Below are 24,738 nucleotides of genomic sequence, written 5' to 3' on the forward strand. Positions count from 1 at the left end.
TTCACTGGAGGTAACCCATCGTTGTGCAGCCTTTGCACACGTAGTGCTTGAATCTACATTGATGGGCCCGAGTATTACCTCCGCAGTACCAACACGGTGCTAATAGATTCACATTCACCCCCGATGGCGCACTCTGAGTCATCACAGTTCTTGCAGCCACAGACTTATAAACCCTGCCATATGCAGTTCGGCCTGCTAGCGACATCATTTTGTGCACAGTACTTGCCGGTGAGCTTCGATGTTGAGAAGATATCTGTTAGATGTTATCATCCGTGGCCATGCATGCCTGGGCGATCGCGATGTCCCTGCTCAGGTCTCGGGTTTCAGCAGCCAGCAGCTTTCGAAGAATGACCTCGTGGCTGATGCCTAGCACGTAAAAGTCCCACAGCATTTGCCCCAACGCTGCAAGGTCCCGCGAGGTGTCTCAGGTCGGTGACATAATCCGCCAGGTCCTGGTTACAGAGCGATGGTGCGTGTAAAAACGATATCTGGCTATGAGGATACACTCCTTCGGCTTGAGTTCGTCCCAAACCAGTGTGCACAACTCTGAATATTCCTTCTCCGTTGGTTTTGTCAGTGTGAGCAGATTCTGGATGAGGCTGTATATTTTAGGCCCACAGACGGTGAGGAGAACCGCCCTGTGCTTGGCCACGTTAGTGTCTCCTTCCAGCTCGTTGGCCACAAAGTACTGGTCGAGCTGCTCGACGAAGGCTTCCCAATCATCACCCTCTACGGATCTCTCTAATATTCCAACAGCAGCCATGGTTGTGGCAAGGTTCGTATTCTGTTACTCGTCGCCACTTTTTGTGTATAGAAGAACTCCCCGAGGCTGAGTACTGTGAGCAAAACTTAGTGTGAGCTTAGTCTTCTTTATTACAACTCCAGAGTGCCTTATCAACATGGCAGCCAACCTTTTATACTGGCCCTGTACGTGTGGACAGGTGACCATTATGACTCCAACAGTCGCGCCCTCTGGTGGCAAGTATTACATAGTTACATCCTTCACATAATTGTTATCGATAAGAAGTTATAATTCCAATGCATGCCTGAATCATCCGAAAGGAGCCTGGTTTGTAGGACAAGGCTACATATCAGGAAGGAGTGTAGTTAGATGACAAGGGAAGTGATTTTCTGATTATAAGTTTGGAGAATAAAAAGAGTAAATGCTGGAATCACTGAGTAGGCCAGGCAGCATCTGTGGAGAGAGAAACAGAGTTAACGTTTCAGGTTAATGACCTTCCATCAGAAGTTGGGCACTTGTGTTAGGTAATACTATTAAAAGTTTCAATTGTCACGTAGCAGGGGTAAGGAAAATATATAAAATATGGCATTTGGAACAGATAGTTTAGAATCCGATTAATGTTTGATCAATCTGTACACCGAGCTGTGAACTGTAACGTGTTTGACTTCTTCGGCTAACATTCGCATGGTTTGGTGTAAGTACTGAAAAGTGTAAGCATAATTATTGTCTGCTTAATAACTCTGACATTTAATGTTGCGGACCCTATTCCTGCACTGCGCGTATTCCAGCTCTGTTTGTGGCACCAATCCCTTCAATCCGCCGCTTACAGGGACAGTTGGATGCACCGTTTCTTTGTTTGGTGAAATTTCAAAGATTGAAAGCGGCGCACATCAACTGGTCACCTACTCAGTATCCGCTACACGCTGCTCCCGTGAGATGGAAGCCCAGCTACTGTTTCAAGCTTGAATGCAGGTACAAGCAAAACTCATTCATAGAAAGTCCAAGTCCCTGAGGCACCTGATTATTTGCACCGAACTCCTTCGCAAAGAGTTGCGGTTCGTGTGGGGTGATTTGGTCACATCTTTCCCCACACGACAACACTTCAAACATAACTCAACGGCTGTAAAGCGCTTTGGGGCGTCATGAGTTCCTGAAAGGTGTTGCATAAATGCAAGTCCTTCTTTGCAAAAGTTCGATTCAATTTCAAAATTCTTGGGTAAACTGAGGGCTCGTACAGGATGTAAACCCGGGACCTCTCGCAAATTTCAAGTAACAACCCCATAGCGAGAATCATACCCCTAGACCAAAGAGCCAACTGTTTAACAAATGTGAATATAAGGTGCAACCATTATTGAAGCATTTTTAGTGTGTTGCTGTTCTTGATCGGAGGAGCACATGAGACGGAATCAGTGACTTCGCTTTTTCGACCTGTCTTCTGAAGCACTGCACGGTCCATCTCCGACAGTCAATGAGCAGTTGGGACGTTAGTGTATCCTGGCTGTGGGTGGTCACCCCGAGCGTAGCAGAGGGGTTTCTGCATTAGTTCTGGGTGGGGGCAATATCTTTCCCCTTCTCTCTTCCTCTTGTCTATATCCCTGTGCTTTGGTTTCTCTATTTATTCCCCTGACACAGTTTCTAGTGTTTAAAAGGGTACAAAAGATGAAATGGTTGTCACTGTGGAAAAATTTCTCTCACTCAAAGATAGACACACTACCGTTCCACCACGAGGTCTCGGGAGGAAGCCGTTGACATTCAGGTTCATATATAAATATATATAAATATATCGACATGTATCGTAACTGTTCCCTGGTGGTCGAGGGGTTAAGATCTGGCGCACTAATCTGGTTTCAATCCTCGATCAATTCATCGCATAAAAATAATTGAGGACTGTGAGACGATTAATAATTGCTGTAATCACCATGAATACCAATACTTTCATGTATCTCACACTACTGCACATAACTGTATCTTACCATGCCATACATGACTGTAACCAGAGATGACCTGTAACCACAAGCTTACCTTACCACCAGGGGTGCATTTGCAGGAGACACTGGATCCCTTTCCCAGACAGGTATATAAGGACAGGTCTCAGGCAAATGTGCCATTCGAGAGCTGTGTAATATAGGTGCAGGTCCTGAGTGACCTTGCCTTCAGTATGTGCCTCGTGTGAGTCTGTACTACAGGGTCAGGACTTTACAGTGGCGACGAGTAATGGGATTACAGAATCCACAGAATGGCGACCAACGGCTCAGATGAAAAATACAATGCTGGAGATAATTGGGAGGACTTTATAGAAAGGCTCCAGCAAAGCTTTGTAACCAAAGACTGGTTAGACGACAATAAGGCAGACACGAGAAGAGCCCATCTCTTGAGCAGCTGTGGCTCGAAAACATAGGATTTAATGAAGGACCTGCTGGCACCCGAGAAACCAGCAAACAAGTCGTTTGAAGAATTGAGCACACTAGTAAGAGACCACCTGATGCCAGCAAGCAGCCTACACATGGCAGCTACCTCGGACCCGTGCCAAAGCTCCACCGTACACCGAGCACAGGCTCAGGAAAACCCCAGGGGCGAGGATATCCCGGTCACTGGGCCTTCCAGCAACACTGAACAAGTGCCCGTTCTGAAACTTTCCAGTGTAATAACTTGCAACTGGGACATCCAGCAGTCAGAATGGCCGAGTGGTCGAAGGCGCTGCGTTCAGATCGCAGTCTCCTTTGGAGGCGTGGGTTCTAATCCCACTCTTGAAATTCAGTGTTTTTAATTACAAACTCATTTGTTTGGACACCACTCTCAAGTGCTTATGGACATCCATCGAACTTAATAAAATGACCCCACTTCAATGACAAACAGTGATATCAAATTTAGTTCCCAAACCGGGAATCGATCCCGGGTGGCTGTAACGAATTGAATGATTTTGTGAAGCATTGAAAGGTGCCCTCTAAATATCTCGCACTGCTAATTTAAAAACACGGTTATAATTTGTTTCAGTGCAAAAGAAGGCAGGCTCGAAGTGCCAAATGGCCGACTCCTGCTCCTGGTCTTGTGTTCTTATACAGAGCACAGAACAAATGATTAAATGATCAACTCTCCCTCAGTTCGCATTTCTTTCATTGTGCAAAAGAATTTATGCGTTAATTAATGATGTTTTCCTTTGAAAGCAACATAAAACGTTAAGGAAAATAAATCGGCCAACGTGGGGCTTGAATTCACAACCCTGAGATTAAGAGTTTCATACTCGACTGACTGAGCTAGCCAGTACTGCTTAAGTAGCATCTTCCTGTCGCTGATGGCTTCCAGGGGCCTGTTGGCTCCGCACCATGGGTTTATCTCGAACTTCGAACCTCGAAACAGGTTCTCCTGATTTCCAAGCCCCTTGTATTGCAGAATCTTCATTTCGACGAACATCTCCAGCATCCTATGTAGGCCTCGTGGCGAAACGGTAGTGTGTCTGACTCTGAATCCGAAAATTGTTTGTTCAAATCAGGTCGGGGTCACTGTTCTTTCAGACATTTTTTTTCCAGAATTATTATTTCCTTTGCTGTTTGGCAATAACCAGACCCTTGCTCCAAGGTATGTCTCACTATTTCCCCGGTGTCAGGCAGTGATACGCTTGCTGCCCTCATTTATTTCATGTGACAGGACACAAAAGTTCAAAATCAACCTGCAGGTGGCTACACACAGCACTGAATAGTCAGGATGGCCTGACTATTATCCCGACCACAGTGGATAACCTCATATTTCCCACATAGTACTCCATCTGACAAATTACTGCCCAGTCACTGAGCCTATCGATATCGCTTTGTAGATTGTTTTTGTCCTCCTCACAGCTTGCTTTCCCACCGATCTTTGGATCATCTTCGCTGCATTACCAACATGCAGAGCACAGAACCAATTATTGACTGACTGACTTTCCCTCAGTTAGCATTTCTTTCATTGTGCAAAAGAAGATTATCGATTCATTAACGATGTTATCCCATGAAAGCAAACTAAAAGTTAAACGAAAATAATTTGCACAATTGAAAGGAATATTTTTGTTTGGTGCAGTTCCGGTCAGAGAAATGTTGTGGAAGGAACTTTTTGCAGAGAGAGGGATTGAGTATTTCAGCTTGCTGCTGAACACTTCTCTCTGGGCATAGAAATAAGCATAAATTTCTGTAGTGTAGCGGTTATCACATTCGCCTCACACGTTAAAAGTCCCCGGTTCAAGCCCGGGTGGAAACATTGTTTCTGAAAAAAAAAAACTGGTTTTAAATGTTCATTGTTCATGTGACAATGACCTCCTTCCGTGCTGTAAACTTCTCTGATTCCATGATGAGCAATGAACATTTAAAACCAGTCTCCTGAAATACAGAGTGTATAAAATTAGAAAGGGAATAAAACTTCCTCAATGTTAAGTTTCACAAATTAAGTAGTTGAAGTTTCGACTGTCCCTCAGTGATCATGTTACCATTTCTTTCATTCTGCTAAACAATGCTATCGGTTAATACCAACAGATACAAGCCGCCTTTCAACGCGGAAACAATTCATTCATTATTCACCCTTCCCAGTTCCAGTGCACAGAGGGTTATTTATGCTCCATCCCAGAAACTCAAATCCAACTTCTGACATTCCTTATTTCTAATTACCAACTCATTTGTTTTGACACCACTCTGAAGTGCTTTGGGTCAATTGTGAAATTTAGTTAAATTACTTCACTTTAATTAAAAACGGTGGTTGCAAAATTACTTCTCTGGGAATCGAACCCCGGTAGCTGTCGTGATCAGAATGTTTTTGTGAAGCATTTAAATATGCTTTCTAAAAATCTCGCATTCCTAATATACAAATAGGGTTACCATTTGTTTCAGTGTGAAAGAAGGAGATTGAAAATGACAACAAAAGCACCAGGCAGCGACTACATTAAGACAAATTCAAACTTTTCACAAAGTTGGTTTTACGAAGTAACGGCTGAGCTGAAGTTGGCACTAACCAGTCCCATCAGAATTTTAAATGTTTCTATGAGATCCCCGATCATCCTTCTAAATTCCAATGTATAAAGGCTCAGTTGGTCCAGTCTCTCCTCCTTATGTCAGTCCGGCTTGCCCCTTATCCTTAGACTGTGTCCCCTGGTTCTGGACATCCCCAACATCGGGAACATTCTTCCTGCATCTAACAAGTCCCGTCCCGTCCATATTTTAAATGTTTCTATGAGATCCCCTTTCATCCTTCTAAACTCCAGTGAATACAGGCCCAGTTGATCCAGTCTCTCCTCATATGTCAGTACTGCCATCCCGGGAATCAGTCTGGTGAACCTTCGTTGCACACCCTCAATAGCAAGAACGTCCTTCCTCAGATTAGGAGACCAAAACTGCACACAATATTCCAGGTGGGGTCTCACCAAGGCCCTGTACAACTGCAGTAAGACCTCCCTGCTCCTATGCTGAAATCCCCTCGCTATGAATGCCAACATACCATTTGCCTTCTTCGTCGCCTGCTGTACCTGCATGCCAACTTTCAATGACTGATGAACCATGACACCCAGATCTTGTTGCACCGCCCCTTTTCCTAATCTGCCGCCATTCAGATAATATTCTGCCCTAGTGTTTTTGCCCCCAAAGTGGATAACCTCATATTTATCCACATTATACTGCATCTGCCATGCATTTGCCCACTCGCCTGCCTAACCTGTCCAAGTCACCCTGCAGCCACTTAGCGTCCCCCTCACAGCTCACACCGCCACCCAGTTAGTGTGATCTGCAAACTTGGAGATATTACACTGTTACATGTTCATTACATGTTACAATGAACATTCTGAATCAGACACCTCAAGTAAAGTGCGTGCAATGGGAAATGATTCAACAATTAACATAAGTACGTAAGGAGCAAGAGTCGGCCATTCGGCCCCTCGAGCCTGCTGCACCACCCAATAATATCGTGGCTGTTCTGATCCTGCACGCCTGCTCTTTTTATACTCCTCTCGAGTTTCTGCAGTGTCGAGTTCTCGCTATCTGTCCTAAGCTTCCCTTTTTCCTTTATCTTACCCTGTGTGTCCCTTGAGGAATTTTAACCCCTATCTGACTTTACTCACTCTGTGTTTTAGGAGACTGGTTTAAAATGTTAATTGCTCATCATGGAATCAGAGTAATTTACAGCACGGAAGGAGGCCATTCGGCTCATCTTGTCCGTGCCAGCCGACAAACAGTTCCCCAGCCCAGTCCCACTTTCCAGCTCTCGGTCCGTAGCCCTCTAGGTTACGACACTTCAGGTGCACATCCAAGTACTTTTTAAATGTGCTGAGTGTTTCTGCCTCTACCACCCTTTCAGGCAGAGAGTCCAGTGATTTCCCCTCGAATCCCCTCTAAACCTTCGACAAATTACTTTAAATCTGTGCCCCCTGTTTGTTGACTCCTTTTCCAACGGAAACAGGTCCTTCCTGTCCACTCTATCCAGGCTCTTCATAATGTTATACACCTCAATCAGGTCTCCCCTCAGCATCCTCTGTTCAAAGGAAAACAAACCCAGCCTATCCAATCTCCGCTCAGAGCTAAAATTCTCCAGTCCCGGCAATATCCTCATAAACTTCCTCTGTACCCTCTCCAGTGCAATCAAGTCCTTGCTGTAATGTGGTGACCAGAACTGCATGCAGTACTCTAGCTGTGGCCTAACAGTTCAAGATAAACCTCCCTGCTCTTGTATTCCAAGCCTCTGTATAATCGATCTGGACAGCAGCCTGTACTGTCGAGAGGTGATCGTGGGAGGCTAAGCCTTAGTGGAATCGGAGAGGAGGAAGTTCTCTGCTGATCAACATGTAGTCACCCACAATTCCTCATTCTTTAGGCGGGACTGTGTTACTGCAAGTTTGGGTGGATTAGTGAAAGAGTCCATGTCATTACTGGCTTGCAACAAAAGCTATTTTCCCATCGTGGGGCTCAAATCCCCAATCCTGCGATTAAGAGTTTTATGTTTGACCAATTGAGCTCGCTGGGCTTGACAAAGCTATGGATCCATGTTGCATCTCAAATGTTGTGGGTGGATTAATGATTGAAATAATGATTGAGTATCTCACAGACTTTAATTATTTTTGCCAACTTTTCATCGGGAACAATCTTCCTGCATCCTAGTGAACCTTGTCTGAACTGCCTACAATGTAAGTATATCCCTCCTTAAATATGGAGACCAAAACTGTTAGCATTTCTTTCATTGTGCAAACGAAGATTAATTCCCGTGAAAGCAACATAGAATTTTAAGGAAAATAATTCGCCCGAGATGGGGCTCGAACCCATGACCCTGAGATTAAGAACCTCATGTTTTACCGACTTAGCTAGCCGGGCTTCGCAACATCACTTCTGTCAATTCCCTTCAGTTAGGGGTCAATGGTGATCGCAGGCTGTTGATGGCGGGGGATCGGCGATGGCAATGCCATTGATAGCCGGGCCTGCTGAAGTTGCATCTTCCTGTCGCTGATTGCTGCCAGGCGCCTGTTGGCTCCACCCCGTGGGTTTATCTCGAACTTCAAACCACGAAACAGGTTCTCCTGAATTCCAAGGTGTGTACGGAGATCAACCATCAAAAGCTTTGTCATTAACCACAGGGGGTCCGCCAATTTTATGATCGCAATGCGCTTTCAGTCCTTGTCCTTAAAATTGTGGACGTGTAAATTGGGGAGTTTAATGACTTTGAAAGGAACATTGTTGTTTGGTGCAGTTCCGGTCAGAGAAATGTTTGTGAAAGGAACGTTTTGCAGAGAGAGGGTTTGAGCGCCTGTTGGCGGAAACATTTTTGAAGTGAAAACTTGTGGACGATAAAATGGAACAAGAGCTGTCCGGGTTACATTGTCACATGATGCAAACTATCTCGGACCCGGACCAAAGCTTCCCGTACACCGAGCACAGGCTGAGGAAAACCCCGGGTAGAGGTTATCCCGGTCACTGGGCCTTCCAGCAACACTGAACAAGTGCCCGGTCTGAAACTTTCCAGAGTAAGACTTGTAACTAGAGCATCCAACAGTCTCTTGGGATCCCTTGGAACTTCAGGGGATGCGCTCCCTGGTGGTGGAACATGGGAGTGCATGCTTTACAGAGACACAACATCACTCCCCCGCCAAATCAAAGTGAAAACTTTTTACAAGGTGAGGCGGTCAGGAGCCTTTCTTTCCCTGGTGGACCGCCTCGGTACAAATGTCTGTTCTGGTGTGTTGGCTGTGCCCTCGCTGGGCTGGCGTGTTGTTGGCCCTGCAGGGCTGCTGGGTGAGTCTGGCCTTGCTGGGCTGTTGGGTGTGATGGGTTCGATTTCCTGTTCCGTGGTGGTGTCGTTGATCCTTTGGGTGTGTGTTGCGGGTTCGAAAAAGATCTTGTCTGCTGTGGGTTGTTCAGGGCATCCTGTGAACCACAGCCTCGTTTGGTCCAGGTGCTTTCTGCAAATTTGTCCATTGTCTAGTTTGACGACAAACACCCTACTCCCTTCTTTAGCGATCATCGTGCCCGCGATCCACTTGGGACCATGTCCATAGTTTAGCACATACACATGGTCATTCAGATCAATATCCCGTGACACAGCGGCGTGACCATCATTTACATTTTGTTGCTGACGCCTGCTCTCTATCTGATCATGCAAGTTGGGGTGGACCAGCGAGAGTCTGCTTTTAAGTGTCCTTTTCATGAGTAGCTCAGCCGGGGGCACCCCTGTGAGCGAGTGGGGTCTCGTGCTATAGCTGAGCAGTACTCGGGACAGGCGGGTTAGGAGTGAGCCTTCTGCGACTCCTTTGAGGCTCTGTTTGATTGTTTGCGCTGCCCGCTCTGCCTGCCCATTGGAGGCTGGTTTAAACGGGGCTGAGGTGATATGTTTGATCCCATTGCGGGTCATGAATTCTTTAAATTTGGCACGGGTGAAGCATGACCCGTTGGCACTGACCAGTATGTCACGCATGCCGTGGATGGCAAACATGGCCCTCAGGCTTTCAATGGTGTCGGTGGCAGTGCTTCCCGACATTATTTCACATTCAACCATTTTGAAAAAGCATCCACCACCACCAGGAACATTTTACCAAGAAATGGGCCTGCATAGCTGACATGGATCCTCGACGCTGGTCTGGAGGCCAGGACCACAAACTTGGTGGTGCCTCTGTGGACGCGTTGCTCAACTGAGCACATACACTGCATTGCCGTACACAGGACTCTAAGTCAGAGTCGATAGCGGGCCAGCACATGTGGTATCTCGCTATCGCTTTCATCATTACTATACCCGGGTGTGTGCTGTGGAGATTCGAGATGAACGTCTCCCTGCCCTTTTTTGGCAGCACTACGCGGTTACGCCACAACAGGCAGTCTGCTTGACTGGACAGCTAGTCCTTTCGCCGCTGGCACGGCTTGATTGGCTCTTGTATTTCAACGGGGATTCTGTCCCAGCTCCCATGCAATACACAGTTTTTTACTAGAGACAGCAGAGGATCTTGGCTGGTCCAAGTCCTAATCTGGCGGGCCGTAACAGGTGATTTATCATTTCCAAACGCTTCCATGACCATCAACAAGTCAGGGGCTGCGCCCCCATCAACAAGTTTGCAGGCTGCGCCATGTCCACCCCCGTGGTCGGCAATGGTAGCCGACAGATCATCCGCACCATTCTCAGTGCCTGGCCTGTGGTGGATTGTCTAGTTATACGCTGAGAACGCGAGTGCCCACCTTTGTATGCGGGCTGAGGCATTAGTATTTATCCCCTTGTCTTCAGCGAAAAGAGATGTGAGGGGCATGTGATCGGTTTCCAGCTCAAATTTGAGACCAAACAGAAACTGATGCATTTTCTTTACCCCGAACACACACGCTAATGCCTCTTTCTCAATCATGCTGTAGGCCCTCTCGGCCTAAGACAAACTCCTGGAAGCATAGGCGACAGGTTGCAACTTCCCCGCAATGTTAGCTTGTTGTAATAAACACCCGACTCCGTACGACGATACGTCATTTGCTAGCACAAGTCTTTTACACGGGTTATACAATACAAGCAGCTTGTTGGAGCATAAAAGGATGCTGGCTTTGTCAAAAGCAAATACTTGTTTTTTTGCCCCATACCCAGTTCTCACCATTGTGCAATAACACATGTAGAGGCTCTAAAAGGTGCTTAACCCCTGTAGGAAGTTACCAAAATAGTTGAGGAGTCCAAGGAACGACCACAGCTCCGTGACGTTCTGTGGCCTGGGCGCGTTCATGATAGCATCTGTCTTAGCGTCTGTGGGCCGAATGCCATCCGCCGTGATCTTTCTCCCCAAAATCTCCACTTCTGTTGTCATGAAGATGCATTTCCACCTCTTCAGCCGCAGCCCTACGCGATCCAGTCACTGGAGAACCTCCTCCAGGTTTTGTATGTGTTCGGCGGTTTCCAGACCCATAACCAATATGTCATCCTGAAAGACCACCGCGTGTGGTACCGACTTGAGTAGGCTCTCCATGTTTCTCTGGAAGGTAGCTGCAGCCGACTGAATTCCAAACGGGCATCTGTTGTCGCTGAACAGTCCCTTTTGCGTGTTGATGCAGGTGAGGCCCTTCAAAGAATCCTCCAGCTCCTGCGTCATGTAGGCCGAAGTCAGGTCAAGCTTGGTGAACGACTTTCCTCCTGCCAGCGCGCCAAATAGGTCGTCTGTCTTAGGTAGCGGGTATTGGTCCTATAGCGAGAAACGATTAATATTTACTTTATAATCGCCGCAAGCCCTGACCGTGCCATCACTATTGCGTACTGGCACAATCGGGTTGGCCCACTCGCTGAATTCCACTGGGGAGATGATGCCCTTGTGTTGCAGCCTGTCCAGCTCGATTTCCCCTCTCTCCTCATCATGTCAGCTACCGCTCGCGCCTTGTGGTGAATGGGTCGTGCCTCTGGGACCAAGTGGATCCGCACCTTCTCCCCGGAAAAGTTTCCAATGCCTGGCTCAGAAAGGGAAGGAAATTTGTTCAGAACCTGGGTACATAAGGCCTCATCGACATGTGAAAGCGTTCTGATGGTATCCCAGTTCCAGCGGATTTTCCCCACCAGCTCCTTCCAAGCAGTGTGGGGCCATCGCCCGGGACAATCCAGAGTGGCAGTTCGTGCACCGTGCACTCGTAGCTAACCTTGACCATGGCGCTGCCCAGGACAGTGATAAGCTCTTTGGTGTACATTCTCAGTTTCGTGTGGATGGGGCTTCGGGCTGGTCTGAATGCCTTGTTGAACCACACTCTCTCAAACATCTTTTTACTCACGATGGATTGGCTAGCGCCAGTGTCCAGTTCCATGGTTAGGGGTTAGCAATTCAATTTTACATTTCGCATTATAGGTGGACATTTCGTCGAAAATGTGTGCACCCCGTGTACTTCAGCATCTGCCTCCTCTCTCTCTGAGGCTCGAAATTGCTTTGATCCACCATAGACCGATCTTCCTCTGCCACATGGTGGGTAGCAGCTTTTGCATAGCTTGCAGCTCAATCGCAAGCTCGTTAGAGAAGCCCCATTGTTCCACAGCTCTTGCAAGCATACGCTTTGAAGCGGCATGAATAGGCTGATTGGAAGCCTGCAATACACCAACAAGGTGTGAATTGCCTTGCACTCATCCTTGTTGAGGACTCTGAGTCATCTGGGCCACCTGAGGCCTGCTGGCAGTTGCAGACTCGTGGGTTCTACCCTGTACATTTCTGCTCACAAACACAGTTCCATTTAATTTATGAACATTGCTAGCACTTGTGTGCTGAGAGATTTGTTTGGTGTTATCACTGGTGGACATAAATGCCTGTGTTATCGCAATGGCCTTACTGAGGGTCGGTGTCTCTACAGCCAAAGGTTTTCATAGGATGGTCTCGTGGCCAATGCCCAGTACAAAACAGTCTCTGACATTTGATCCAGGTCGCGATCAAAGTCACATTATCCTGCGAGTCGCCTTAGCTCGGCGATGTAGCTCGCCACTTCCTGACCTTCAGATCGCGGGCACGTGGAGAACCGATACCTCGCCATAGCACGCACTCCCTCGTGTTAAGATGCTCCCGAACCAGTATACACTGCTCCTCATACGATTTATCTGTGGGTTTCACCGGAGCCAGAAGATTCTTCATGAGACTGTATGTCTGAGCCCCACAGACTGTGAGGAGGACAACTCTCCTTTTTGCAGCACTTCCTTCTCCGTCCAGCTCGTTGGCTACAAAGTACTGGTTTAGCCATTCGACATAGGATTCCCAGTCCTCACCTTTCGAGAACTTTGCCAGGATGCCCACAGTTTGCTGCAACTTTGTGCTGGATTCATATACTCGTCGCCAGTTATTGTGTTCCTAACGCAGATGATGCTGCACATGGGAGGTTAAAGTAACAGTGACCTCAGTCTTTCATAAGACACTCCAGAGTGAGGAACTGGTTTTAGGGGCCGGCTTATATACAGTGCTCCCAAGTGGTGCTGGGATCCCTTCGAACTTCAGGGGATGAGCTCCCAGGTGGCGGAACATAGGAGTTCATGCTTTACAGATACACAACACATGCGTTGCCTCAACTTTGATTTCTGCCATCATCCCTTGTGTTTAACCTTCGCCGCACCTCCGACACGATCTCTCACCGTTCCTTCACCACGATCTCTCACCGTTCCTCCACCACCATCTCTCACTGTTCCTTCAGCACGATCTCTCACCGTTCCTGCACCACGATCTCTCCCCGTTCCTGCACCATGATCTCTCACCGTTCCTCCGCCACGATCTCTCACAGTTCCTCCACCACGATCTCTCACAGTTCCTCCATCACGACCTATCACCGCTCCTTCACCACGATCTCTCACCATTCCTCCGACATGATCTCTCACCGTTCCTCCACCACGACCTCTCACCGTTCCTCGACCGCGATCTCTCACCGTTCCTCCACCACGATCTCTCTTCACTCCTCCACCACGACCTCTCACCGTTCCACCACCACGATCTCTCACCGTTCCTCAACCACGACCTATCACCGCTCCTCCACCACGGTCTCTCGTCACTCCTCCGCTACGATCTCTCACCGTTCCTCCATCATGATCTCTCGCCGTTCCTCGACTAGGACCTCTCACCGTTCCTCCACCACGATCTCTCACCGCTTCTCCACCACGATCTCTCACCGTTCCTCCACACTGGCCTTCCCGCTCCTCCGTTGTACCTGGGTCCCGCCGATGTTCCTGCCCACGCACCAAACAGCGACCTGGGTTTTGATGATTTGCAGCACAGCAGGTCTCCAGCCGTCCTCGTTAACCCTTGCCACTGGACCAAGGCCTCGCGCTGTCAATCCCGTGTGGTGGCTGGTGTGCAATGGTCACACCACGTTAAAACAATCCACCCACAGGCATCTTCCACCCTTTGATTGGAGTTCAGGACTGAAACATCGGGTCCTTCATTGAAACACCTGTGAATCCATCTGGAATTAAGCCTTCCTCGGTCGAGGACCCGCCTATGTTGATGATCATGATGATGTGTGGGACTTTACCAAATGCCTGCTGGAAACCATCAGATTAAATCTCGTAAGACCCGTCCCTTGATTCAGTTTTCAATGACCTTGCCTTAGGAAGGCTATATTGGCTTTGGAGGGAGCACTGTGTCGGTTTCCCAGAATGATACCTGGATTACAAGGTTTAAATTAAGATATGAGATTACACCCACTGGAAATTAGAGGGTCGAGCACTGATTTGATCAAAATTTTCAAGATAATAAGGGAACAGATAGAGTAGATAGAGAGAAATGGTTCCCGCTGGTTGGGGAGTCCCAGACTAGTGGCCATAGTCTAAATATTAGAGCGAGATGTTTCAGGAGTGAAATTCGGAAAACATTCCAGAACACACAGGGTGGGAGAGGTTTGGAACTCCCTTCTGCAAAGGGCAGTTGGTGCTGGGTCAGTTGTTCATTTTAAATCGCATTTTGACCAAAGGTATTCAGGAATATTGGCCAAAGGTGAGTATATGGTGTTTGCTCACAGATCAACCATGATCTCATTGAATGGCGGAACCGGCTCGACGGGCTGAATGGGACTCCTCCTGTTCCTGTGTATCTGGCACGAGGGGCTGAATCGGCCTCCTCCTGTTCCTGTGCAACAGGCTCGACGGGGAGAATGGGCCTACTCCTGTTCCTGTGTAACAGGCTCAAGGGATTGAATGGGCCTCCTCCTGTTCCTGTGCAACAGGCTCGAGGGACTGAATGGGCCTACTCCTGTTCCTGTGTAACAGGCTCAATGGGCTGAATGGGCCTACTCCTGTTCCTGTGTAACAGGCTCAAGGGGCTGAATGGGCCTACTCCTGTTCCTGTGCAACAGGCTCGTAGGGCTGAGTGGGCCTACTCCTGTTCCTGTGTAACAGGCTCGAGGGGCTGAATGGGCCTACTCCTGTTCCTGTGTAACGGGCTCGAGGGGCTGAATGGGCCTCCTCCTGTTCCTGTGTTAGAGGCTCAAGAGGCTGAATGGGCCTCCTCCTGTACCTGTGTGCAAGGTCTGGGAAACAAAGGGAGGTGATATGAGAAAATATAAACTAAATGGTATTGTGTTAAAAGGGAAGCAGAAGGTAGAGTCATTTACACACAGAAATCTTTGAAGCTGGGTAGAAAAGTTGCTAAGTTGTTTAAAAAGAATACAGGGCCCTTGGCTTGAAATGTAGTGAAATAGAGGACCCCAGCGAGGAAGTTCTACCATACCTTTTCAATCCCGGTTTAGGCCTCAGTTGGAGAACTGTTTACAGTTCTGAGCACCACTATTTAGGAAGGATATCAAGGCATTGGAGAGAACGTAAGAAATATATAAGAAACATTATCCATTGGTGTTGAAGACACAAACACAGGCATTCATCGGGAATCAACCTGCAGGTGACCACACACAGATTAAAGAGCCAGAGAGACCGACAGAATCGGGAATCACCGTCAAATAGACAAGAAATATTGACAAGGACTGAAAGGACTTTGCGATCAGAAAATTGACGGCCCAGCTGTAGTTAATGACACGGCTTTTGATGATTGATCTCCGTACAAGCCTTGAAATTCAGGAGAACCGGTTTTGTGATTTGAAGCTCGAGATAAACCCACGGGGCGATGCCAACAGGCGCCTGGCAGCAATCAGCGACAGGAAGATGCAATTTAAGCAGGCCCGGCTAGCTCAGTTGGTCGAGTATAAGACTCTTAATCTCCGGGTCATGGGTTGGAGCCCCATGTTGGGGGAATTATTTTCCTTTAACTTTTATGGTGCTTTCCCAGGAAAACATCATTAATGAACCCATAATCTTCTTTTGCACAATGAAAGAAATGCAAACTGAGGGAGAGTTGATCATGTAATCATTTATTCTGTGCTCTGTATAAGAACACAAGAACCAGGAGCAGGAGTCGGCCATTTGGCCCTTCGAGGCTGCCTTCTTTTGCACTGAAACAAATTATAACCGTATTTTTAAATGAACAGTGCGAGATATTTAGAGGGCGCATTTCAATGCTTCACAAAACCATTCCTTTCGCTACAGCCAACCAGGATCGGTTCCCAGTTTGAGAAGTAACTTTGATATCATTATTTGCAATTGAAGTGGCGTCACTTTATGAAGTTCAATGGATGTCCCAAAGCACTTCAGAGTGGTGTCCAAACAAATGAGTTTGAAATTAAAAACACTGAATGTCAGGAGTGGGATTTGAACCCACACTTCCAGCGGAGACTGTGACCTGAACACAGCACCTTAGACCGCTTGGCCATCCTGACTGCTGGAAGCTTTAATTTACAAGTTATTCCTTTGGAAAGTTTCAGACCGGGCACTTGTTCAGTGTGATTGGAAGGCCCAGTGACCAGGATATCCTCTCCCCCGGGGTTTTCCTGAGCCTGTGCTCGGTGTCGGGGAGCTTTGGTCCGGGTCCGAGGTGGGGTGCATCATGTGACAATGCACCTCGGACTGCTCTTGTTCCATTTTATCGCACATTATTTTTTGGTTCAAAAATAATATCAGAAGTGGGACATGAACCCACATCTCCAGAGGAGACAGTGACTTGAACACAGAACCTTGGACCGTTCGGCCATCCTGCCTATTGAGTGCGGTGCCTGGCCACCTGCAGTTTGATTTTGAACTTTTGTGTCCTGTCACATGAAATAAATGAGGGCAGCAGGCGTATCTCTGCCTGACACCGGGGAAACAGTGAGACAGACATTGCATTGTGTTCAGGTTTAATCACAGCAATGTCCGCTGTCAGGAGCTGAAAAGGTGGAAGAGCTGAAAAAACACAAGAAAAGAAGCTAAGAAATGTCAGCAATTGTGGTAAACTCTTTAATGTGTTTCCTGCTCGTTTCGTGGTGCGGTGCTCACAGAGGGAGCCCGGATTCAGAAAGTAACTATTTCATTCAAAATCTTTAAAATAATGACATACAACTAATTAAAATGTGTGTCGGGGGATGGGGATGGATGAAGTTTATTTGTTTTATTCCCCACTCATTAACCGACAGCGTTGTTTTGTAGAATTGCTACTGAGGGACAGTGGAAACTTCAATGACTGAACTTTAATTATTTAAGGATTTTGAATCATTGATGAAGTTTTCTCCCCTATCTTATTTTACTCACTCTGTATGTTGGAGACTGGTTTAAAAAGTTCAGTGCTCATGCGACAAGGAACCTGGGGCGACTTTTGTTCAATTTATTTCACAGCAAAAATAGTCTCCAAAATAATGTTTCCACCCGGGCTCGAACCAGGAACCTTTCATGTGCAAGGCAAACGTGATAACAACGACACTACAGTTAAAGTAACCTTCGGTATATAACCAGAGCGTTAACCTACACAGCTGGCCGATACTTCAAGAGCTGGAATGCACGGCTTGAAAGGGCGGTGGAGGCAGATTCAATCTTATCTTTCAGACGGGAGTTGGATAAGGGTCTGAAGGAAAAACAATTGCAGAGCAACGTAGAAAGGGTGGGGGAGTGGGACTCGCTGAGAGTCGGCGCGGCCTCCATTGGCCGAATGGCCTTTCGTGCTGTTACCATTCCATGATTCGATAAGTTAGTGGCACATTTCATGGTGTGGGTGGGAGCACAACATTGCAAAGGGACATGGATTGAGTCGGCAAAACTAGAGGCATTTGATTCAGGAGATTCGTGGGGCGCGGAAATTTCGGAGTTTAATGACTTTGAAAGAAACATTTTTGTTTTGTGCCGTTTCGGTCAGAGGTTTTCCATGAAAGCAACATTAAATAAAAAGGAATACAATCGCCCAACGTGGGGCTCGAACCCACGACCCTGAGATTAAGACTCTCATGTTGCACCGACTGAGCTTGCCAGGCTCCTGTCCAACACAGGTTTTTATCACTCATTGCAGCCCGGCGCCTGTTGGCTCCGCCCCAGATGTTGAAACTTGCTGTTGAAGAACTGCCAGGATCTTCTTGAATGGTGATCCAGGCTCGAGGGGACGAATGGCCAACTCCGGCCCCGAATCCTTACGTGTTTATGATTAGCTCCTTCAGGGTAAACGAGCCAAAGGAGTCCAGCGGAAACTTGACAAGGACACCCTCAAAGCCTCCCTGGTAAAGTGCGACATCAGCACTGACACCTGGGAGACCCTGGCCGCAGACCGCGTGAGGTGGAGAAAGTCCATCCGGGACGGCGTTGAGCTCCTTGAGTCTCGACGCAAGGAGCATGAAGAGACCAAGCGCAGGCAGCGGAAGGAGCACGCGGTAAACCAGTCCCACCGACCCCTTCCATCGATGTATGTCTGTCCCACCTGTAACAGGGTCTGTGGCTCTCCTATCGGACTGTTCAGCCATCAAAGTACTCACTTTGGGATGGAAGCAAGTCTTCCTCGATCCCGAGAGACTGCCCCTGATGGTGTCTATGATTTGCGGTACACTGCGGAAACATCTCCACTTTCAGCACCAGATTACCAGAATTAAACCCAACGGCATCGGCACAAAAGTTCCTCATATGCTCAGAGCAAAATATATCATATGACAATAGAATTTTATGAATTAATTAATGATGTTTAAATCAATGCTTCTTTTTTTTTACACAGGAGATGCATAAAGATGTGTAGAATAGATAAGCTATTTTTTATATAGTTTTGAATTAAAAGTACAAATTCCCTGACCGTGAATCGAACCCGGGCCGCGGCAGTGAGAGTGCTAAATCCTAACCATTAGACCATCAAGGAACCGGGTTTGGACAGAGAAGCAGAGCTTTTGTCGAGGTTCACATCGAGCAGCTCTGCAACACAGGACTCTGCGCTCTGCGGGCTGTTACAAAGGACACACAAATCACCTGCTGCTGGAGAGCCATCAACTTATTCAAAGTGACCACGACGTGATTTGAACACACAACCTTCTGATCTGGAGTCAGACACACTACCGTTGCACCATGAGACCTACACATTGAGCTGGAGATGTTCGTCTATATGAAGGTGCTGTAATACAAGGGGCTTTAAAATCTCCGCCCATTCCCACCTGGTATCACAAGCAGCGCTCACCTGACAGACACCGTATGGTTTCTTCTTAAACTTTTCTTTTGCTTTCACGGGAAAACATCATAAATTAACCCCTCACCTTCTTTTGAACAATCAAACAAATGCTAACTCAGGAACAGTCCATACTTCAATCATTTGTCTTGTGCTTTGCATCTTAACTCGAAAACCATATCCCATTTTACTCACTGTATTTCGCTGTCTGGTTAAAAATCTTCATTGCCGATGACACCACGAACCTGGGGCAAATTTTATCAAATTTAACAGCACCGGTTATTCCTACCGTGCACACAAAATACAATCAGTAGTGAAGATAAAATCCCACCGTGCGTATTTTGAAATTCAACGCAGTAGCATTTCAAATAAAGTGAAATAATTTTACACTGAAAAGATTTGCAAGTGTTGCTTGTATTTGTGTCTTTAATTCAACTTTGTGGCGTCTGACTCCCATTCATGCCATTGCTGAATAAGAAAGGAGGTTTTACATTCACCAGACTGCACTGCACCTGATATTTGTGAGCTCATCCTTTATATTCAGTGCTTTATCGCCCTTTTGATGGGCTGCAGTGTAGCGGATATCACGTTGGCCTCACATTGAGTACTGTTGAGGTGGATGACTCATCAGGGGAGGGCAGCAGCAGACAAGTTCATGGCACCATGGCTGGCTCTGCTGCACAGAAGGGCAGGAAAATGAGTGGGACAGCGATAGTGTATAGGGGATTCGATTGTAAGGGGAATAGATTGGCGTTTCTGCGGCCGCAACCGAGACTCCAGGATAGTATGTTGCCTCCCTGGTGCAAGGTCAAGGATGTCTCCTAGCGGGTGCAGGACATTCTGAAAAGGGAGGGTGAACAGCCAGTTGTAGTGTTGTACATTGGTACCAAAGATTTAGGTAAACAATGGGATGATGTCCTTCGAGATGAATTTAAGGAGCGAGTAGCTAAATTAAAAAGTAGGACCTCAAAAGTAGTAATCTCGGGATTGCTACCAATGCCACGTGCTCGTCAGAATAGGAATCACAGGATAATTCAGATGAATACGTGGCTTGAGCAGTGGTGCAGCAGGGAGGGATTCAAATTCCTGGGGCATTGGAACCGGTTCTGGGGGAGGTGGGACCAGTACAAACCAGACGGTCTGCACCTGGGGAGGTCCGTAACCAAGTTCTAGGGGGGAGTGTTTGCTAGTGCTATTGGGGAGGAGTTAAACTAATATGGCAGGGGGATGGGAACCAATGCAGGGAGACAGAGGGAAACAAAATGGAGACAGATACAAAAGACAGAAAGGAGATGAGTAAAAGTGTAAGCAGAGAAACCCAAGGCATAATCCAAAAAGGGTCACTGTACATCAAAATTATAAAGTGTCAAAGTGTAATAAAAAGGCAAGCCTGAAAGCTCGGTGCCTCAATGCGAGGGTATTCAGAACGCAGGAGATGGCTCTGAGCTAGTTAGAGTGGGTGAGAGCGCAGATAAACAGGACCCCAAGAAAGATTGCAAAAGGCAGGAGGCAACAGAGCAGAGTAGCACTGGGGTAAGTGTAAACCACAAGGTAATAGGAACGGACAATATGTATGAATATAAAGGGGCTGCAGGAGGGGTCAAAACTAAAAATCATGGATTAAAAACTAGTATTAAATACTTTACCTAAATGCATGCAGCATTCAAAACAAAGTTATTGAGCTGACGGCACAAATCATGACAAATGGGTATGATTTGGTGGCCATTACAGAAACGTGGTTGCAGGGTTGCGAAGACTGAGAATTAAACATATAGGGGTAGCTGATATTTCGGAAAGATAGACAAGAAGGGAAAGGAGGTGGGGTAGCTCTGTTAATAAAGGATGATATCAGGGCAGTTGTGTGAGATGATATTGGCTCTAATGAACAAAATGTTGAATCATTGTGGGTGGAGATTAGCGATAGTAAGGGGAAAAAGTCACTGGTGGGCGTAGATTATCGGCGCCGAAATAATAACTTGACGGCGGGGTGGGCAATAATCAAGGGAATAATGGAGGCATGTGAAAAAGAAACGGCAGTAATCTTGGGGGATTTTAACCTACATATTGATTGGTCAAATCAAATCGCACGGGGTAACCTGGAGGAGGAATTCATAGAATGCATACAGGATTGTTTCTGAGAACAATATGTTACAGAACCTAAAAGGGAGCAAGCTATCTTAGATCTGGTCCTGTGCAATGAGACAGGAATAATAAACGAACACATAGTAAAAGATCCTCTCGGAATGAGAAATCACAGTATGGTTGAATTTGTAATAAAGATTGAGGGTGAGGAAGTAATGTCTCAAACGAGCATACAATGCGAAAACAAAGGAGACGACAGTGTGATGAGGGCAGAATTGGCTAAAGTAGACTGGGAACACAGACTAAACGGTGGCACAATTGAGGTACAGCAGAGGACTTTTAAGGAGCTCTTTCATAGTGCACAACAAAAATATATTCCATTGAAAAAGAAGGGTAGTAAGAGAAGGGATAACCTGCCGTGGATAACCAAGGAAATAAAGGAGAGTATCAAATTAAAAACCAATGCGTATAAGGTGGCCAAGGTTAGTGGGAAACTAGAAGTTTGGGAAAATGTTAAACGACAGCAAACAATGAATAAGAAAGCAATAAAGAAAGGAAAGATAGATTACGAAATTAAACTTGCGCAAAACATAAAAACAGATAAAAAAGCTTTTACCGATATATAAAATGGCAAAGAGTGACTAAAGTAAATGTTGGTTCTTCAGAAGATGAGAAGGGGGATTTAATAATGCGAAATGTGGAAATGGCTGAGATCTTAAACAATTATTTACCTTCGGTCTTCACAGTGGAAGACAAAAAAACCATGCCATAAATTGCTGGTCACAGGAATGTGTGAAGGGAGGACCTTGAGACAATCACTATCACTAGGCGGGCAGTGCTGGACAGGCTAATGGGACTCAAGGTAGACAAGTTCCCTGGACCTGATGAAATGCATCCCAGGATATTAAAAGAGATGGCGGAAGTTATAGCAGATGCATTCGTTATAATCTTCCAAAATTCTCTGGACTCTGGGGAGGTACCAGCGGATTGGAAAGCAGCTAATGTAACGCCTCTGTTTAAAAAAGATGGCAGACAAAAGGCAGGTAACTATAGGCCGGTTAGTTTAACATCTGTAGTGGGTAAAATGCTTGAAACTAACATTGAGGAAGAAATAGCGGGACATCGAGATAGTCTTAGTGCAATCAAGCAGACACAGCATGGATTCATGAAGGGGAAATCATGTTTAACTAATTTACTGGAATTCTTTGAGGATATAACGAGCATGGTGGATAGAGGTGTACCGATGGATGTGGTGTATTTAGATTTCCAAAAGGCATTCGATAAGGTACCACACAAAAGGTTATGTCCGAAGATAGAGGTACGCGGATTCAGAGGCTAGGTGTTAGCATGGATTGAGATTTGGCTGGCGAACAGAAAGCAGTGAGTCGGGATAAATGGGTGCTTTTCAGATTGGAAATCGGTCGTTAGTGGCGTGCCACAGGGATCGGTGCTCGGACCACAACTGTATGCAATATAAATAGATGACCTGGAAGAGGGAACAGAGTGTAGTGTAAAAGAATTTGCAGATGACAAAAAGATTAGTGGGAAAGCGGGTTGTGTAGAGGACACAGAGAGCCTGCACAGAGATTTGGATAGGTTAAGCGAATGGGCTAAGGTTTGGCAGATGGAATACAATGTCGGAAAGTGTGAGGTCATCCGCCTTGGGATAAAAAACAGTAAAAGGGAATATTATTTGAATATGGAGAAATTACAACATGCTGCGGTGCAGAGGGACCTGGGGGTTCTTGAGAAATGAATCCCCAAACGTTAGTTTGCAGGTGCAGCAGGTTATCAGGAAGGTGAATGGAATGTTCGCCTTCATTGCGAGAGGGATGGAGTACAAAAGCAGGGAGGTCCTGCTGCAACTGTATAGGGTATTTGTGAGGCCGCACCTGGAGTACTGCGTGCAGTTTTGGTCACCTTACTTAAGGAAGGATATACTGGCTTTGGAGGGGTTACAGAGACGATTCACTCGGCTGAATCCGCAGATGAGGGGGTTACCTTATGATGATAGATTGAGGAGACTGGGTCTTTACTCGGTCGAGTTCAGAAGGATGAGGGGTGATCTCATAGAAACATTTAAAATAATGAAAGGGACTGAAAAGATAGAGGCAGAGAGGTTATTTCCACTGGTACGGGAGACTAGTACTCGGAGGCACAGCCTCAAAATAAGAGGGAGCCAATTTAATACCGAGTGGAGAAGTAATTTCTTCTCCCAGAGGTTTGTGAATCTGTGGAATTATCTGCCCAAGGAAGCAGTTGAGGCGAGCTCATTGAATGTATTCAAGTCACAGATAGATAGATGTTTAACCTCTAAGGGAATTAAGGGTTACGGGGAGCGGGCGGGTAAGTGGAGCTGAGTCCACGGCCAGATCAGCCATGATCTTGTTGAATGGCGGAGCAGGCTCGAGGGGGTAGATGGCCTACTCCTGTTCCTAATTCTTACGTTTTTTGTTTCTTATGGAGTAGGCGTCGATTACAACCAAAAACATTTTTGAAACGACCTGCGTAGTCCTCATGGATGCGTGCCCAAGGCTTGGTGGGCCAGGACCAGGGGCTAAGGGGGGCTTCCCTGGGCGCATTACGCAGCTGCGCAAATGTGTTGCACCTGCGAACACAAAATTCCAGATCTGCGTATTTCCCTGGACACCAAATGTGTGACTTGGCAACTGCCTTCCTCATGACAATGCCCGGGTGCTCATTGTGGAGTTCTCTGATGAACAGCTCTCTGCCCATCTGGTTTCTACGCGGTTTCCCCACATTCGGCAATGGGCCTGAATTGAGAGTTCATCCCTGCGCCTGTGAAATAGTTTAACTTCCTCAGGACATGCCCTGTACGTGGCTGCCCAGTCCCCATTCAGGACACATTTCTTGACTAGAGACAATAGCGGGTCTCTATTTGTCCAGAATTTAATCTGACGGGCTGTCATGGGTGAGCCTTCACTTCCGAAAGCTTCAACAGCCAAGACCATCTTAGCACCATGCTCGGTAGCCTCTCAGTGGTGGCGAGTGGGAGCCTGTTGAGTGCATCGGCGCAGTTTTCGGTGCCCTGTCTCCGCCGAATTGTGTAGTCATAGGCGGCTAACGTTAGTGCCCACCTCTGTATTCGGGACGATGCATTTGCATTTATGGCCTTGTTGTCGGCCAAAAGGGACGTTAGGGGTTTGTGATCTGTCTCCAGCTCAAATTTCCTGCCAAACAGGTATTGGTGCATTTTCTTTACTGCATATACACATGCGAGCGCCTCCCTTTCTACTATCCCGTAGCCCCTTTCTGCCTGGGACAGACTTCCGGAGGTCGAAGCTACCGGCTGTAACTGTCCCTTGGCATTGACATGCTGCAACACACATCCGACACCATAGGACGACGCATCGTTACACAAGTTTCTTACATGGGTCATATACCGTTAACAGAGTTTTGGAACATAACAAATTGCGTGCTCTATTAAAAGTCCTTTCCTGGCTGTCCCCCCATACACATTCGCGACCTTTGCAGAGGAACACGTGTCGCGGCTCTAGCAGCTTGCTCA

At 46.9% G+C, this 24,738-nt stretch overlaps 2 non-coding genes across 2 annotated transcripts; both read right to left on the reverse strand.

Moving 5' to 3' along the window:
* Positions 1-7,982: 7,982 nt before the first annotated feature.
* trnak-cuu (transfer RNA lysine (anticodon CUU)) lies at positions 7,983-8,055 on the reverse strand. The gene has a single exon. It is a non-coding gene; the product is annotated as a tRNA-Lys (tRNA).
* Positions 8,056-18,755: 10,700 nt separating this feature from the next.
* trnae-cuc (transfer RNA glutamic acid (anticodon CUC)) lies at positions 18,756-18,827 on the reverse strand. The gene has a single exon. It is a non-coding gene; the product is annotated as a tRNA-Glu (tRNA).
* Positions 18,828-24,738: the final 5,911 nt, after the last annotated feature.

Source organism: Pristiophorus japonicus, unplaced genomic scaffold, assembly GCF_044704955.1.
Source record: "Pristiophorus japonicus isolate sPriJap1 unplaced genomic scaffold, sPriJap1.hap1 HAP1_SCAFFOLD_29, whole genome shotgun sequence".
Lineage (NCBI taxonomy): Eukaryota > Metazoa > Chordata > Chondrichthyes > Pristiophoridae > Pristiophorus > Pristiophorus japonicus.